The sequence below is a fragment of the Strongylocentrotus purpuratus genome, unplaced genomic scaffold, assembly GCF_000002235.5.
Source record: "Strongylocentrotus purpuratus isolate Spur 01 unplaced genomic scaffold, Spur_5.0 spur5_scaffold_8, whole genome shotgun sequence".
NCBI lineage: Eukaryota > Metazoa > Echinodermata > Echinoidea > Camarodonta > Strongylocentrotidae > Strongylocentrotus > Strongylocentrotus purpuratus.
In genome coordinates, this window is record NW_022145614.1 from 16,810,687 (window position 1) to 16,830,044 (window position 19,358).

At 37.9% G+C, this 19,358-nt stretch overlaps 1 long non-coding RNA gene across 1 annotated transcript; it reads left to right on the forward strand.

Moving 5' to 3' along the window:
- The first annotated feature begins 330 nt into the window (after nt 1-330).
- On the forward strand, nt 331-3,370 carry LOC115920346. Its single transcript, XR_004062357.1, has 3 exons — nt 331-797; nt 1,841-2,131; nt 2,383-3,370. It is a non-coding gene; the product is annotated as an uncharacterized LOC115920346 (long non-coding RNA).
- The last annotated feature ends 15,988 nt before the right edge of the window (nt 3,371-19,358 follow it).

Sequence of the window (19,358 nt, forward strand, 5' to 3'; positions counted from 1 at the left end):
TCACCCAAAGCACACTCGCATTTCTAGATGTTATAATTATGGTACTTATCAAAGGTCTTTTCAGTCTTCTGTTATGATAATGTAATAAACCCATCAGGATTGGTTTTTTCTTCTTTATAATTGATGTAATTTTTCGCACTGCGACCTCACAAATCTTATTTATAAAGATTAAAAAAATAGTGAAATCATCCCTGATAATGTAATCACAATATAGGGGGTATATACAATTTTTTTTTTTTTTAAATATATATTTTCGCTTTGAGATTTCCCTTTGTAGGTGCCCTATTTATTTTCTCCAGAAAGTGCCCTTTTTTGTTGGTGCCCCCCCCCCCCACTTTGGAAGTCGCTCCACTGCCTCTGTTTGCACTCAATTAGTCTCAATCAATTAAAGAAATCATTAAATAAAAAATTCTAAACCAAATTGTAACAAGTAATGTATATCAGCAGAAAGTAGATAACAAGGGCTGTTTGCTGCCACCTTGTGCCCAAGATTTGAATAACTCTTCTAGCCGTTGGTCTCCAATTTCTACTCACTGAAAATGCTTCGCAAAACTCCAAAATATGTGAGGAAGAGGAAGGTGTTCAAAGGAGATCAATACCAGATATTACAGAAGAGTAACATGAATGCTGGAGAGGTGCCAGAAGAACTAACAGCTAATTCAGAGATCGAGGAAGCTTTCCCTGAATAAGTGTTAGGACAGCCCTATTTTTGGCCCTGGTCCCACATGTGAAGATCCGCGTCATTAGTGGCCCACAACTTGCAGCTGCTTTGCAAAAGGCTCACGTGTGTCTGGGAGGTATGTACTTACTATCAGACAATATTTTTAGTTTGCAAACTGTTACTTTGAGATTGTATTGCATGCTCAAGGGGTGAATGGCTTAAAAAGCCAAATCAAATGATTAAGAATAGAGTAAAGGAGGGGGTAATCGACCATCACCAATTTTCGGCCGATCCGTTGGATGCATGGTAAAAATCCCTTTAAAATCCATCGCATAACAGCATATCATATATCCCACACATATACCATACCATGCCAGAGTCACTGAAGAACCACATTTGCAATGGAAAATATATCCTAAAATATCACATTTTAGCGATGTAATTGGCGGTCCCGCTCCCCGAATCTGAAAAATTAAGTATTCTTATGCGTGTAAGAAATATGGGTACCATAAAATGAGCTTTATTTCAAGTATTTTTCAGATTTAGAGTCCGATTTTGTGTGAGTCGCAAGCTCAAAAGTATCTCATCGCATGTATTTAATCAATGCAGCCGGATACCGCAGCGCACACACGATATCTCTGTCCGATTCAGATTCCAATTTCTGATCACCGCAGAGGTAGTTTTCGGCACGGGAAGCTCCGGCTTGGGATACCTGCTCCGGCCGCTAGTGCTATAGATCAGTGGGGAAACGCATGACGCGCTTGCTTGCTTCCTATTGACTTTGTAAATGCGGCCGAAAACTGCCTCGCTAGGCCGAAAACTACCTCCGAAACAGTGAAAATGGAAATGAATGTTGTCATGGCAATTCATGATTTTTTTTCTGGGATTCTTTCTTTGTTTAAATAATAGTATTTGCTTCATGATTTGAACAAGGAATGATACTAAATAGAAAGTAAAGAGTCCAAAAAATAGGATTTTGTCTTAAGTGGCCGAAAAACCCCTCCTTTACTCTATGGTGAATCGAAGTGGGGGCATCGGAATTGTCGTGAAATCTGTGAAAATGTGTATTTGTGTAATATACTACATGTATGTCATAACTAGCACTTTGTTATTATTTGGGGATTGTGCTTTTCCAAATATTTTCCCTGTTCCATAAAGTGTTTTGGATATCTTTTACAGGGCATCTCATTCCTCTGGAGAATTTGTCAAAGAGGAATGGGTTGAACTGCGCCATGGTCCTTGGTTGCTTCATTTGCAAGAAGGAGAAGGACATTCTCTTCATCAGAAAATGAATGCGAAGGACGTGGAAAGTCTGCAGAAAAAAACCGCAGAGCTACTCTGGCAGCAACGGAGGTTGGTTTGGCACGGGATAGCTTGTGCGACTTGCTGACCATCCTCGGAACAGCCCCACTAGTCGAAGCCCCTAGCTACAACAGGCACATAGCCACTTTATCTTCCTTATCCCAAGAGGTTAGTCACCAGCCTTGTGTTTTCTTCATTACATTATCTTAGCTGTACGTACATTTAATCCAAACATATTTTTATTTCTTAGTTATGGTCGATAGACAGTATAATACATGTACATCAATATCCCTTCTTATCAAATCGAGGGATGAAAATTAATCAAATCTAAATATTTGTAATAGGGTCTAATAAGTAAGGGGCCTGAGGGAACTTGAAATTTACTTGTTATCTATTACAAACTCTTTTTTTTTCTGCAGACCAGTAAGGATCAGAAGAAGAAGGTGGCAGCATGCCTACGTCAAAGGGCCATGGACAAGGATCTGACCATCAGGGAAAATTATGTGGACGTGGCAGTGCCCTACGATGAAACATGGCATAGACGAGGTTACACATCGAATCATGGGGTGGGGGTAGTGATACCGATCGATACAGGGGAGATTGTTTTACACAGAGGGTCTATCAAAATCATGTAAACAGTTTGAGTATAGAAAGGGTTGGGTCTTCAGTGTTCTCAGCCAGAGGGACCTTGATCGCCTTCAGAGACTCCAAAAATGAGCAGCAAGGCTTGTCTTTTCTGCTCCTCTTCGAACTCACATACAACCTCTTTGACTTGAACTTCATTGTACATGTTTATACAATGTTTTAGAACATTTCTGTGCTGCAACTCAGTGCCTTAGTTTTTATTGTACATGTTTATATATTTTTAACTTGCCTTTCATTTTAGTCATGTTTACATACACACTATATATGACATTTTAGATATTTAGAGGAACTAGGGTGATATATATGTGGGTATTTATTACACCTTAGTAGAATAAGTCCAAGTAATATGTGTTGCAATTATGAACTTGCCTTTCATTTGAGTTTTTATTGTACATGTTTATACAATGTTTTAGAACAATCCTGTGCTGCAACTCAGTGCCTTAGTTTTTATTGTACATGTTTATATATTTTCAACTTGCCTTTCATTTTAGTCATGTTTACGTACACACTGTATATGACATATTAGTTGTTTCTTTTTAACTTGCCGATTATTTAGAGGAACTAGGGTGATATATATGTGGGTATTTATTACATCTTAGTAGAATAAGTCCAAGTAATATGTGTTGCAATTACGAACTTGCCTTTCATTTTAGTTTGTAGTATGTGATATATTTTTTACTTGCCTTTTATTTTAGTTTTTAGCATATGTACATGCATACAACTTTTGATATAAACCAAATACATCCTGCCACTTTCATTCAATTCATTTTTTTAATAAGCATCATGTGTGTATTGTAAGTTAACATTTAAGTTTAGATTTCTCAAAAATTCAATATATTATAGTCACCATTCTGTGTACTATAGAACGCACTACAGCCACCATTCTGCTTAAACCATAGATCAAGATCCAAACTACCATTCTGAATATACCATTTCAAAATGCTACAATTAAGCGTAACATTTTGTTGCATATTTTGAATGGTAGTGAATGGTAAATGAATGGTGGCTCTATGGTAGATGAATGGTGGCTCTATGGTAGATGAATGGTGGCTCTATGGTAGATGAATGGTGGCTCTATGGTAGATAAATGGTGGCTCTATGGTAGATGAATGGTGACTCTATGGTAGATGAATGGTGGCTCTATGGTAGATGAATGGTGGCTCTATGGTAGATGAATGGTGGCTCTATGGTAGATGAATGGTGGCTCTATGGTAGATGAATGGTGGCTCTATGGTAGATGAATGGTGGCTCTATGGTAGATGAATGGTGGCTCTATGGTAGATGAGTGGTGACTCTATGGTAGATGAATGGTGGCTCTATGGTAGATAAATGGTGGCTCTATGGTAGATGAATGGTGACTCTATGGTAGATGAATGGTGGCTCTATGGTAGATGAATGATGGCTCTATGGTAGATGAATGGTGGCTCTATGGTAGATGAATGGTGGCTCTGTGGTAGATGAATGGTGGTTCTATGGTAGATGAATGGTGGCTCTATGGTAGATGAATGATGGCTCTATGGTAGATGAATGATGACTCTATGGTGGCTCTATAGTATATGAATGGTGGCTCTATGGTAGAATATGTAGGTGTGGCCTAATTTGAATAAATGAATAAATTTGTCCCAATTATTTTAATTAGTTCTATGGTAAATGAATGGTAGATCTATGGTAGATTTGCTATGGTGTTTGTATGGTAATCTATGGTAGATTTGCTATGGTGTTTGTATGGTGTACCATAGAGATTTTTTTTTTGTAAGGGTTTATTTCTATCAAATATTTTCAAATCATCTTCATATAAAACTTGTTTGACTTCAATTCCTCCAATATTAAATATACTATGTCCCTTTAAGCAGCCAACATCAAATTCTGTAGAACTGTGCATGAATTATGAATATGTCATGTATGTCCTATCTGTGAATTTAAATGTTAGCAGTGTCCTGATATTCAAATTATGCAAGGAAACCCGTTTACTTGTTAGACTACTGTCAGACACTATTGAGTGACTGACTGGCTTTTGTCTTCTTTGGTAATAACATACATAAAATGAGCATTAAAGGGTACATGAGCATTTGTCTACATCAATAACATGAGAGTAATTTTAATAGTTTCATACTATTAATTAAATGTATTGTTAACTGTAACTGTATAATTGTTTTAAATGGGGGCACGCTACAAGAGTCCTATCTCGCACCCCGGGGCAACGTGTCTGACACGGCCGGTTGTAGCAACTACTCCGAAGATCAAGATTACAGTAATCTTGATCTAAGGAGACACGAACGAACGAATAACCCACTTCTTGTACTGACCAAAATTAAACTGATTGAATCTTTGCGCAGCTCAAAACGTAGGACCTTTCGGTACAATGAAAATCAGACTATTACTTACTGGCTCTTATGTCGATTCGACAACAAATAGTCGTTATTTTCCCACTTAAAGACACTTTCAAGCCCCCTTTTTTTACGGAAGTTCTAAATTAGTATATCTTTCAAATGCCGTTGGAATTTAACGTTTCCTTCTTTTTTTGGCCTGCAAATGGGACATAGTACCTTTAACGCCTTTAATAACCTCATCATTCCTCACTACTGTTGCTATTTTAATAGCGAGAAAAAATAGGGCGAGAGTGGATCTTCTTGCCTCAAAACCTCGCTTAATATCAAAATAACCTGTAGCAAAACCCCCATTCATGACACAATTGCTTATGCCTAGGTCATATTTGCCGCGGCGGCCGTGCGGTCTTAAATATCTACAGTCTATAGCAATTATAGGGCCGACACAGCATTCCCACGGTCACATATGTAAGGGTAGCCGCACGGCCTTAGGGCGTCCCTGCGGCAGCCGTAGGTTTTTGACAAATGATAAGGCAGACGCAAGGTACCCGCAAGGTACCCGCAAGCCGGCCGAATGGGGACCATACGGCCAGACTGATGCTACTGCTTCACCCCTTGCAGGCGCGTACAAAGGGGGGGGGGGGTTGAACCCCCCCCCCCTTTGGTATTTTTCTGTGTGTATTTTTAGGAAAACCCCCCTAAACCTGCCCCCCCCCCCCCAACGAAGAAAAATTTCAAATTTCAAATTTCGAGACCCCCCCCCCCCCCAAAAAAAAGGGACCTCTTACCCCCCCCCCTTCCCCCCCCCCCCCCCCCCCCCCCCCCCCCCTTATTCAGCGGCTGACTGAGTCGTTGCGAAATTTTCGGCCCGATTTCAAAATGTTAAACCCCCCCCCCCCCCTTGAAAAAATCATGCGTACGCTACTGACCCCTTGAGTATATAAAACGAAGGCCACCGTACGCTCGACGTACGGTCGCCGTGGGACCGCTTTATGGCATGGCTTCGGCGTGTCTAATCGCTACGGAGAACCTAGAAATGAAAATAATAATAATAATAAACAATATTTATAAGGCGCTTAATACTGGTGTCTCTAAGCGCACCATATTCTGACTAAACAATTATTTACCAAAACGTATAATAAACACACAACTTATACATCTGTTCTTTATTCAATAAATCATGCATATATAATAATAAAAAATAAGATAAGAGTGAGATCAAACATACATACAAGAGGTCAAACATAGGATCAAACATAGGATCGAACAAACAAAAAATAAGACGGTGTGCACCTCCTTTAACCGACTCACAACTGCAGAATATTATTTATGAATTAAAAAGGTGCGTTTTCAGCAAGGACTTGAATTGGTCGAGAGAATGAATATTATGAAAGTGCGCTGGTAATTTGTTCCAAAGGATAGGGGCATTTACTGAGAAAGCTCGATCGCCATATTTTGTAACGGTACGAGGTCCGAGGGTTAGGCGCCTTGGATCAATTCGAGTGGCAGTCATCACGCGGCTTTATGCAACGCGGCCTAGTTTGCGTGAAAGCCACAACTGTCCGAAACTCTCTATTGAGAAGACGCCATGCGAAATTCCGCACAAAAGGGCGTACGGTCCAACGACTTTAGAACAGTGTGCGACGTTCTCATATTGCTTCCAACTCATACCAGTCGACCGCCCTCTATAGGCCATGTAACTCTCAAACTATGCAGGGGCCGCGGAGGCGGGTGGCTGAGTTTTTTTTTTTTAGTAGACACGTTTCATAAAAGCTCCGAAAAAGGGGTTTATAGATTGTTCGCATGCTCAGACCTCCCCCCCCCCCCCTACTCTCAAAAACGCTCCGCGGTCCCTGTTATTTATGGTCAGAATTCAGATTCGTTTCCTCAAAGGGATAACTTATTAAGAAAAATTATTTATCACACATTTATACAAGTCATACATTAATGCTTTTTCTTCCTTTAATATGTTTCGCTTTGTTATAGCTTCATTTGTCTCGTTTTCGTTTCCAAACTTCATTAATCTGTGTTGGGTTATCTTAAACAATATTTGACTTCTGGAACATTTATAAACTTATGGGCAATACGCTTGACTAATCATGAAAAGATTGTTTAATAGTTATAAATGAATGGCGCAAAATGAAAGCGCCGTAAAAAAAAGTAACAACAACAACAGCAGCAGCCTTCATTTTTTCTTTTATCCTCAAGCGAGGTTTTTATTTCCATCATTTCAATACATATTTACATTATTAACTCAATGATTGAGTGAAACGAGTGAAAAATAACATAAACATTAAAGTATATACAACAATTCTACCAGCTTAGTATTATTTTCTTTGATTGCACAATCATGCCTAAAAAAACTCTTACCAACGACCCAGACTAGACAATCGTTTTAACGTAACATTTTATCAACGAAGAAAATGGATATTACATTTAGAGTTCAGAAATAAACAATATGAAATGAAACAATAGGAGTGATCGAGAGGAAGGAAAAAGAGAGGTACTGAGGAGATGAATTAAGACAAAACAATAGAAAAAAAATCGTGGGAGAGAATTCAATAACACAATCAAAGGCTTGTCCCCAGGTATATGAAATGAAAAGAATCTAACACAGTAACACGGGTAATAAACAAATTAAAAATAAGTGGTGAAGTGTGACGTCGTCAATAATCTATGTTTTGAATTTCTCAATTTTTTCTTTATTTTTCGAAGGAGCATCAAAAATAATGTCCTAATATTGATAACAATTGAATATGTGAAGTATTGGCTAAGATATGACCATCTGAATAAATATATTTCCTATAGGAACTCAGTGTTATTTGCTCTGGCTCCTAATGACTTTATCTTGGACATTCAACTTTGCCCAACTCCGCGCATTAAACAGTAGTTTATTGATCGGATGTCACGAACAATACACGGGTTGACGCTTCCCTTTTGTTCCTAGACCCCCCCCCCCCCTTCCCTTCCCCTCTCCCCTCTCTATCAAACTCACCGTGAAAGGAGAGACAACATAGCATAATAATAAATAAATACAGTACAGACTATATACCGATGCGCCCAACTTTCCCTCCCTCTCTCTCTCTCTGTCTGTCTGTCTGTCTGTCTTCCTCTCTCTGTCTCTCTCTTGTTTTGTTCTTCTTTCTCCTCCGCATCTTTTCTTTATTCTTCTCACTCTTATTTCCCCTTCTTTTTCTTCTTCTTCTTGTTCTTCTTCTTGCTGTTCTTCTTCGTCTTCTCCCTCTTCTTCTTCTTCATCTCTTTTTATTTAGATACTCAATTTTATGGGAAAAATACACAATATATAAAATGTAAAAGATTTGTATGTAAATCTCTGTTGCATCAAATTAATATGAAATAGTTTATCAGCCTAAATTGACGGTTATAATATATGTCGGACATGAAACTAAAGAAGAATCCAGAACGGGGGGGGGGGGGGTGAAAGGAGAGACAAAATAGCATAATACTGTACAGACTATACGATGCACCCAACTTTCTCTCTCTCTCTCTCTCTATATATATATATATATATATGTGTGTCTATCTGTCTGTCTTTCTCTGTCTTTCTCTCTCTTTCTCTCTATTTCGCTCTCTAAAAAGATGATATAGGGAAAACGAAATAGTTTGTAAGTATTGCTTGGAGAGCAAAATAATTAGTTTTTTTTAATTTACTAATGTAAAAAGCGTTTTGAGCATGCTTATGTAAAGGTGCTATTTGAATATATTGCCAAGTTTTGACAATTATAGTTTTTAAGTATATGTATTGACAAAGTACATACACATAAAACCGACACAGAAATGTCTGCAAGTATTTGGGACCTATATAGAATATGCGAAAAGAGCTATGTCTTTGTCTTCGGCCCATGATCCCACAGCTTAGTTACGTAAGAGGAACAATTAAAGTTGTGGAGGTAGGTCGTTGTCATGGTCGTTATCAACTCCTACAATAGAAGAGCGGAAGTAAGGTAAGGGTATAATTGAATGACAATGAACTGATCCTTGTATGTACTACATGTATGACCCTGTTCTCTTTTTGAGGGGGGGGGGGTAGGGGATCTTGTTGTTTTTGCAGTTGTCGTTGCTGTTTTTTAAATTTGTTAATGGGATCACGTTCCGACATACTCATAAATATCTGAAACAATCATTCAAAGACAACAATCATGCACGATAAAGGAATGGACAAGAATATGTAATAAGATAGAATTTCACAGACAAATAGATAATTATAAGAAATGATTTTTCTCTCTATTTATGTGTGTGTGTGTGTGTCTCTCTCTCTCCTCTCCCTCTACCTCTCGCTCGGTTGCTTTCTCTGTATGTCTGTCTCTCTGTCTATCTTCCAATGTTGTTCCACCATTTGCTTGTTTGCCGGCACCATTCCTTCTTTGAGATAAATTATCATAACATAATGATGATGTACACAATTTATGAAACCTTATATTTATTATAGGGAGCGAAATAGAAAACGAGCGGCTGACAATGTCGAAATGCGAAGAATATTTATACTGTACAATCATTATATTTACAAAGTAAAACTTTTTAATGAAAATCTCTGTTGCATCAAATTAATATAAAAAATGTTTATTATGCTATATTGACAATGCTATTATATGTCGGACATTATAATTCAGCAAAAAGATATCTATTTAAAAAAAGGACAGACTAAAGGGGGGAATCAGAGCTGGGGGGGGGGGGGGTGATCGGAGAGACAAATATATAAATAAATATAGGACGGACTACGTCCAACTTTCTATCTCTCCCGCCCCCCCCCCCCCATCACTCTCTCTCTCTCTCTCTCTCCCTCTTTCTCTCTTTCTCTCTCTCTTTCCCTCTCTCTCTCTCTCTATCTCTGTCACTCTATCTGGCAATGTCGTTTTCCATCTTCACCTTTTTTGATAATGTTTTCTATTCCGCCATTTGCTTGTACACCGGCAGCATCTCTTCCTTGAGATTAATTATTATAGGATTTTCCGGCGAAATTCGCTAGTTTGTCATTTGAATTCATTTACTTTGCATTTAAGTTAGCTCAGATCGGCTTTGCCATGCCAATTATCATTCAATTTTCCCGTTTTGGTATTCAATTTAGAATTTTGGTCGAAGGGTTTGATAGATCTGTCATTCAATTTAGAAACTGCTCAACTAGCATTCAAATTAATCGTCACTTGTCGAGACGTCATTTTTATCATTCAAATTAGCACCTGTCATTCGTATTCGAATTATGTTTATTCAAATTAGGAATGTTAGGGGGAAGAAATGCAACACACGTTTACAGTTTGAAGAAGGGTCTTTTCTGTTAGGCCAAATAAAAAACGGTTTCGTTTTTTCCGAAAAATAGGACGGAGGAGGCCCCTTTTTATTTATTTTTTCCTTCAAAATGGCCGCTTAAAATGGCCGCTCGGTACATTTTCCCTGACAGTCGGGCTATTTTTCAAGATCGCCAACGACATTTTTTATTTTTATTTTTTTAAATCACTGAGATATAGATCCATTTTAGCAGTGTTTTTATGTTTTTTTTCTTGAAAAAAAAAATAGGAGGCGACCCCCAAAAAGGAAGCGGGCGGGGACCTTAGCCCAAAGATATAAACAAACAAAACAACAAAATGGAAAGAAAAAATCTGAGCTGGGGGGGGGGGGGGAGTCAGTCAGAAAAATATGATAATATAGGATTTCCCGCGGGCCAAATTCGCGAGTTTGTCATTCAAATTAATTTGTCTTGCGTTCAAATTCGACGGTTTTAGTGCAGTCAAGTATATCTCGGGTTTATATTCCCTTTTCTAGTTTTCAAATCTATGGAATTTTCGTTAGAATCTACGTATGTTTCATTCAAATTAATGAACAATGTGCTTCTTTCGCTATTTGGTCGTTCGATTTGGCGCAACACGATTTTCTGACAACGCGACGGTGTACTTTTAGCATTCTAATTCATAATTTGTAGCATTCAAATTAGCACTTTGTGCACCTAAATTGATGGTCAATATACATTTCTCGTTTATTACACACTTTTTATAGCTCATTCTTTTTCTTTCAAGATTGTTTTTTCATGTGTATTTCATCATATTTCATTTTCTTGCATTTATACACTTATACTTATTAGATTTGTCTGATATTCATCAGCATTTAAGTTTGATTGTTAAGAAGAAAAAAACGACTTGCATCTACGGACCTGATGGTCTCAGTATATTTGTAAATGTTCATGTAAGGAAGTTGTTTGTCTTTTGTTTCATCATAAATTTATCATACTTTCATCATAATTAAATTATGGAAGAAGGGTACAATATTGTGACTGGGGTAGGAACTAGAGTCAAGAATTGGAACATGATTCATTATTTAGCCATGTCTTTAGCCATCGATCTGATTGCGGGCAAGTAAACTATGAAACTCTTTAAGAAAAACAGAGGGGTGTGCTGGGTATAAGAGACGATGTGAATTACTTTTGTAAAATTCTGAGTCTGTAGTAAAAAGGGGCGATAGAGGGTACCCCCTTTCCCGGGTATATGAACATGTCCGTGCAGAAATGCCATATCCCTTGATTTCGCCCCTTCTTTACTTAATGTCTGACTACACCCATCTGCATTGTCCTGAAAATAAATAAATGGAATAACAGCTAATAGACCCCAATGGCAAAGCATGCATTTTAACTGCATTATTTAAAAACTATAAAAGTTTGTTGCAATTATTCCCCCTAACATTCCTAACTTGACTAACAATATTACGAATACGAATGACAGGTGTTAATTTGAATAATAAAAATTACGCTTCGACAAGTGAATATTAATTTGAATGCTAGTTGAGCAGTTTCTAAATTGAATGACAGATCTATGAAACCCTTCGACCAAAATCCTAAATCAAATACAAAAACTGGAAAATTGAATGATAATTGGCATGGCAAAGCCGATCTGCGCTAACTTAAATGCAAAGTAAATGAATTCGAATGACAAACACGCGAATTTGACCGGAAAATCCTATAATAAGAACAGTACAGACTACGTCCAACTTTCTATCTCCTCCCCCCCCCCCCCTCTCTCTCTCTCTCTCTCTCTGTCCATCTGTCTCTCTGTCTATGTCGTTTTCCATCATCTTTCATAATGTTGTCTATTCCGCCATTTGTTTGTATGCCGACACCATCCCTTCCTTGAGATTAATTATTATAACATAAACTTGACGTTATACTTTAGCAAAAAGATATAATCAAACAAAAAAGAGACAAACTAAAGAAAGAATCAGAGCTGGGGGGGGGATACTATCTTACATAGATAAAGAGCAGTTATAAGCAAAGAATTGAGAACTAATTTGTGCAACCAACTATCATGAAAATCAAAAAGCTGTACTCAATAGTAAAACTCCGACACTTTATAGCACGATAAGTAAATAAAGCCGACAATCTTGAATTGAAACAATGGGATGGACTATATCGAGACTAGCTAATCTCCTCAATAATAGGCCGACCTGGTACCCTGTATACGTACGCATGAGTGACCTGAGCTGAGAGCGCTAGGTCGAGCGAGACTCTACTATATACTATATAAGCTTTTCAATAATAGGCCCGTTCCATGAATAGGCGTCAATGACCATATAAGGTCAAGGCTCATGCATCGTACGGTGTACCCGCGCGTGCCGTGTACAAAGGTTTTAAATGAGATCACAATTCGACGTACTCCTAAATAAAAATAAAAATCTCTGTTGCATCAAAATAAAATTATACGTTCATTGTATGTTATTGACAGAAGTAATATACATCGGACATTATACTAAAGCACAACAGGGTTATCTATAGAAGAAGGTGGACAACATTATAAGAGAAAGAATAACAATTTCTCTTTTATTTATACAAAAATTAACAGCATAAATACCCTTACAAAAACAGAAGAAATCTTGAAGAGAGAGAGACAAGAAAAATGTGAAAAGGACCCAACAAATAAAAAATAAATAAATGATAGGATTCTAGAGCGGAAGATGATAGGGTAAACGTAATAGTTTATTAGTATTAGCAAATTTGACAATAATAGTTTGTAAGTAAATTGACAAAGTATATACAAACAAAAACGACACAAAATATTTGAAAGCATTTTAGAACTACCGGTATATAGAATGAATATACGAAAAGAGTTATGTCTGAGGCCTATCTAGATCTATGTTACGTAAGAGGAACAATGAACTTGGCCAAAGGTAGAGTTCGTTGTCATGGTTATAAACTCGAACAATAGAAGGGCGGATTATGAGGTACTAGGGTGCCTGCCGTCATGTGATTTCTTCAGGGCGAGCGCGGATTACGCTGCTCCCAATGAAGTACCATTAGTATCAGAATTTCATGTGAAAGAAAAATGGACATGCTTATGAAGAACAAAAAAACGATTATAAGGAATAATATGAAAGTACAACAAACAGGAGCAATTGAGAATGTTAGTTTATATTTTGCACGATTGGAGAAATAAAGTATCATAAATCGTAATCTTGAATCTTGTGCAAGAGTATTGATTTATCTTGATTTTTTTTGTGATGTGAGCAAAATAAACGCAAATTTCTAAACGAATGTCAATCAATGATTTGTTACCTTCCTTCCATTACCCCCACCTAACAAACAAACAAAAGGCAGGAGACACATTACTATACTTGGGGGAGGGAGGAAGACAAAAAATGTATAATAAGTGCAGTTTTCACATTTTAATGAGATTTATTGAATGGAAGAGTAAAATCAACCCAAATTTTTAAACGATTATAAACGAATTTTTATTAATTGCTTTCCTTTCATTATTCATCACCCTCCCCATCTAAATAATGATAATATTAATAATATGATGATGATTATAATGATAATAATAAGCCGGAGAAACACTATCGTACGGGGGAGGGGGGGGGGGCACGGGGCAGAATGCGGATAGGGAGGCAGACTGCACCCATAATGGGTGGCCAGTGAAGAAACAAAAGAGAGAGTGGGGAGAAGAGAGGGAGGAAAAGAGATGAACAGGAACAAGAAAAAATGTTTTCTTTGGAGAGGGCTTTATACCAAGTTCAAAGAAAAAATAATATTTAAAAACTTTCGTAAAATGTGTTTTGCATCTATGAGTTACATGACAATGGAATAGCATAGTCTCCAAACAAGAATTCATGAATCGACACATTGGCTTTATGGCGAGCACGCAATTGTTTATACCGGCGAGAGAGAAAAAAAACACTAGTCTTTATTTCCATTAATGGCTGGAGAATTAAATTTGAATGGGGCTCCCATAATGTGTCTAGATTGACACCTCCAAGTTACCTCCCCGAAAAAAATCTACTTTTTAAAAATTCATTCGGTTATATATACACAGATAAAACGTAATTGTTTAAAATGCTAACAGTTCATTACAATACAACAGCTTGTTGAATTTTTTAAATAGGTCTTATTACTTGTAAACAACCCTTTTAAACGGTGTTCTTATTGTGCATAATGATCCATTCCAAACATACAGAGTACAGTGTTAATTAGACACGAACTCAAGCTAAGCTAAATAACTAAGTTTAGCCGCAGAGGGAGCTAAACAAGTATTACGAATCTTTCAATGGGTTGACAATTTTCTGGCTTGAAAAGGACGTCACGGTGTTCGGACACACACAATGCGTCTTCTCGTGGGCAAATCGTGCATCCGGGATTAACTCCGACAGCTTTGATGCATGCGCTCTCAGGTTAATATGCCGCGTGTTTACTGCCACTCGAATTAATCCAAGGCGCCTTAATTGCAAGGTTGATGATGATCGAAGAGGTCTTAAAGAACTAGAAGAACGTAAGGAAATCAAATCTGAAAGATATTTAGGGGCTTGGCCATGGAGAATTTGTATGTAAGAAGAAGAACTTTAAATGTTATACGATGGTGTATGGGAAGCCAATGAAGAGAACGCAATATTGGGGTTATGTGCTCAAACTTTCTCGAGAGAGTAACAAGCCTTGCAGCAGTATTCTGAATTCTTTGAAGTGGAAGTAGGGACGAATGCGGAAGACCAGAAAAAATTGAATTACAATAATCAAGGTGGGAGGATACAAATGCATGGGTTAATTTTGCAGTTGTGGGCCGGTCAAGTAGTTTCCTAATTTTCCCAATTTTGAAGATTCCAAAAGATGCCGATTTACATACGTTTTTAATGTGCTGTTGAAATGTAAGATTTTTGTCGATTAAAACACCCAGGTCTCGAACGTATTCACTACCCTTCAGTGAACCATCTCCGGTAACCAAGTCGGGGAAGGAATCGGTGTTTCTGAATTTGGAAGTAATGTGGATGATCATTTCAGATTTTCGTTCATTAAGGCAAAGTTTATTGTTAGAAGACCAGAACCTAATGTCTTCAAGGCAACTGCTGAGTTTCCGAGTCGCATCATCCTTCCCGTTAGGCTTAAGAGTTATATAAATCTGAGTGTCGTCAGCGTACATCGCATGTTGAATCCCCTGGTGAGAGTTAATGACCTTAGACAGTGGGCTGGTGTAGAGAACGAAGAGAAGTGGGCCGATTACGGAACCTTGAGGAACGCCGCAGATCAGTGGAAATGTTGCAGAAGGCGTGTCGTTGATGATCACACGTTGACTGCGATTGTGGAGATATGAGCGTATCCAATCAAGCACAGTTCCGGTGATGAAAAAGTCATTTTCCAGGCGATGAAGTAACAGGGTATGGTCGATGGTGTCAAATGCAGCCGTATAATCCAGGAGGATGAGCACGGCTTCATTACCCTTGTCTATGGCCAGGAGAAGATCGTTCAGGACTTTAACCGTAGCAGTTTCTGTTGAATGGTGGTTCCTGTAAGCAGATTGATGAACAGGAAGCATGCCAAATCTCTCGAGGTGGGCCTTCAGCTGAGCAGCCACAATCCTCTCCAAGACCTTATCTAGGAAGGGTAGATTTGCAATGGGCCTGTAGTTGTTCAGTCCATTTGGATCAAGGTTCGGCTTCTTGAGAAGAGGAAGGAGTAGGGATGTTTTAAATGATCCTGGGACATGACCAGAAGACAAGGAGAGATTAAACATCTTGGTGATAACAGGGAGGAGTTCGTCAAGGGTGTCCTTCAAGAGCCACGTGGGAATTGGATCCAATTTACAGTGTTTAGATGGTAGTGATTTGATGAGCTTCCTGACTTCCGAATCAGATACAAGACAGAATTGGGAAAGTTCATGATCAGACGACGGAGCGCAATATGTGACTGCTGGCACCAGAACTGAGTCAGTGAAGGAAGATACCAAATTGGATACCTTCTCGCTGAAGAACCTAGCAAACCTGTTGGCAAGTTCACTGTCAGATGAGTGATCCGGAATAATTGATGATTGATTTGGTGATGAGAGTGACTTTATGCTGAACAGTTGTTTGGTGTCAGCATCTGCAATAAGATTCTTGAGATACGTTGACCTAGCACTGTAGATGCATTCGTAGTAAGAATCGCATTCTCGACGATACAGTTCCCTGTCAACACAAAGCCCTGACTTGATCATACAGCGTTCCGCCCGGCGCCTTCGTCTCTTTGCCTCCCGCACGTCTTCGGTAAACCAAGGCGCTTTAGGTCTAATTGTGACGGTTTTGACTTGAAGAGGAGCATGCCTATCAATCAAAGTACCCCAAAAGTGGATGGAAGATCAGTTTAATGTCGTTGCGTAGAGAGTCCATATTGATGCTTCGAAATTTTCTGAAGCTCACTTCCTTCTTCGGGTTCTGGGGCCTGGTGAGGCTAACTGTAGCAACTAGTGCACAATGATCGGAAGGGAGTGAAGACAACAGCTTCACATGGTCGATGTCGTCTGAATCTCTGGTGAATAATAGGTTAAGGGTATGGCCTGCTCGATGAGTAGGTTCATGGACATGCTGCTTAAACCCAAGAGAATCAACTCCGCCCATGAAGGATTTTGCAAAATTATCATTGGGATCGTCAACATGTACGTTAAAATCACCTAAGAGTAGAGGGAAGTGATCGGTTACAGCAGCACCTTCAAGAAGGGTTAAAAATTCCTCCCGAAAGGTGCTGTTAGAGACATTGTTACTTGTGGAGGGAGGACGATAAATAAAGTACAATCTAGCAGCAGAAGATGGGGTAAGGTTGATTATTAAATCAAGTAATTCAAAGGAAGAAAAATCATTATTGGAATTTACAGTACAACGAGCTGTGGATCTATAAAGTACAAAAATGCCACCACCCCGAGAAGACTTACGGGGTCGGTGAGTAAAATCATGAATAAAAACAGTTATAACTCCGCGTTATAATCACATGGCGACCCGTACGGGCTGTTAAAGATAAACTTTAGTACTGGTAATGCGATTGCATTGTGAAAGAAAAAGTGTGGAAAGGATCAGAAGCAGTTGATCATGTAGCATGTAAGTATTGGTGTGCACTGCAAGGTTCTGGAGTCATCAAAATCATAATAAATTTGACCGAGTCTTGGTAAAGTAACAAGCACATACACAGAAAGCTATGTATGGGACAACACGCATGGTGTCGGGGTTGGTACTACCTTGATTCCTTGTCTTTCTATGCTCATTACTCAGCCAGTATACATTTTCTTCCAAAATTGTTTGGCACATGTCATTTATTTGTAATCTTGAACATTCAGTGTAAGTTTCGTTTGATTCTGTGAGAAATAATTTTCTTTTTTTTACCAGTACTCAAGTTTATCTTTAAGATAGGGATACGCCCTAGGGTGACCCTGAGGCCACCGTAGATTCTCTACGGCCGCCGCAAATATCTCTCGATTTCGGGGGCGTACGGCCGCCGTCTCCTAGCCGTAGAGCAAATGTGACCTAAGCATTATATTAGTTATTACTGTAAATAGTTTTTACCCATGAACACACGCACAGCTCTTATTTCTCTCTCTCTCTCTCTCTCATTTACACAAATCTTCTCTCTATCTCTCACACATACAAACACTCATATTAAATTCCTAGATTTACACTTGAACAGATACACATATTATGCCTATCACTGTTTTTTAATGACATGCACCTGCACACTGTTGCCCATGATCTCTTGATCTCTTTTTTAATGAAATAATTCTGAAAATATGATTTATTATTTATAGATGAAGATAAAGTTTACATATTCTCAAAGTTTTAAAGATCGTAGAGATTAAGCAGATATAAATTTTATCAAGAGAAAAATTTCATAATTATTTTTAATGAAAGGAGGTAAAAGCAAAATCTTCCAAACTTATCGGCAACGTTGTATGCATTACTAAAAAAAAATCGTTCCAATGCATCTTCATCTCTATATCTCTCCCTCTTTTCTGTGTTGCCTTCCTGTGACTATCATTAAGGGAAATAATACATGAATATATAATAGTGGTTTATCAAAAGGTAATTTTATGATAATAATGACACAAAAACGATAATAGTTTTAAACTATTGATTGATAAGACGCAACCGTGTGACATACTTTTTGAGTAAATGGAACATACTCGATCACTGTGCAATGAATTTTGTTAATCTTTGATTTCCAACTTTAATTCAGACATACAATACAATACAACGTATTCTTGTTTTAATTTCAAAGTCAACCAAGCTATTTCCCGTTCACAGCTTTCATATCCATTCAAGCAATGCAGTGTGATAGATTTCACATCTTTGCATGTACATGAACGATGACCTCAGGATTTAAGACTAACAATACAATAACTACAATAAAGTCTACAAATTGGTTTTGAAATGACTTAATTATTTGATAAGTGATAAGTATAACGTCTCTATTATGACAACGGAAAGCTGTGATGCACTATATATAAAGTGATGTCATATTTTATCTAGCAGTTGGCAAACAATTAACAAATCTTGTTCACAATCATTTGCAAACACTTGCTTGCATTCCGATGTGTAAGATATTACCTCCTGATCTTTAATAGGAGTACGATCAAACATATCAGTAATATTTATGCGATGGTCGCCGAAATTATACCCCAAGAAAAATATATCACACGTACAATAATTGCAGTTTACTAACTGATAATCAATAATATACTTTTTTATTTATTTACTCGTTAAATATATCTATAATGCACTTATAGTTAACGCAATAGTATTATACATTTGACCCAACCCCGCCCCGGTTCGATTGGCAGCAAATGCGAAATTTGACCCAATATGGGCGGTTTTCTGCTCTTATAACATACAATGAATGAGTTATATGAAATGTAAAATTTACAGCATTTTCCATAAGAGTGGTAACATAATACAATACACGATCAAAACGGGAAAAAAATACTCGCAGCTAATCCAATGCAACGATTTCAGTAGCTTATAACAGTTATTGTAACTTTTAATAAGCTCAATAACACGGATGTGACGTGGGGATGACGTATGGCTCTATTGAATGTGTAAATACCTTCGGTTCAAAGTTGGTTCTCATTGTCTTGTTTGTTTATAGTTCGATAAACTATAAGGTTATTCCATGCATTGTGTTCCTTTCGACTTTGAACATTTAT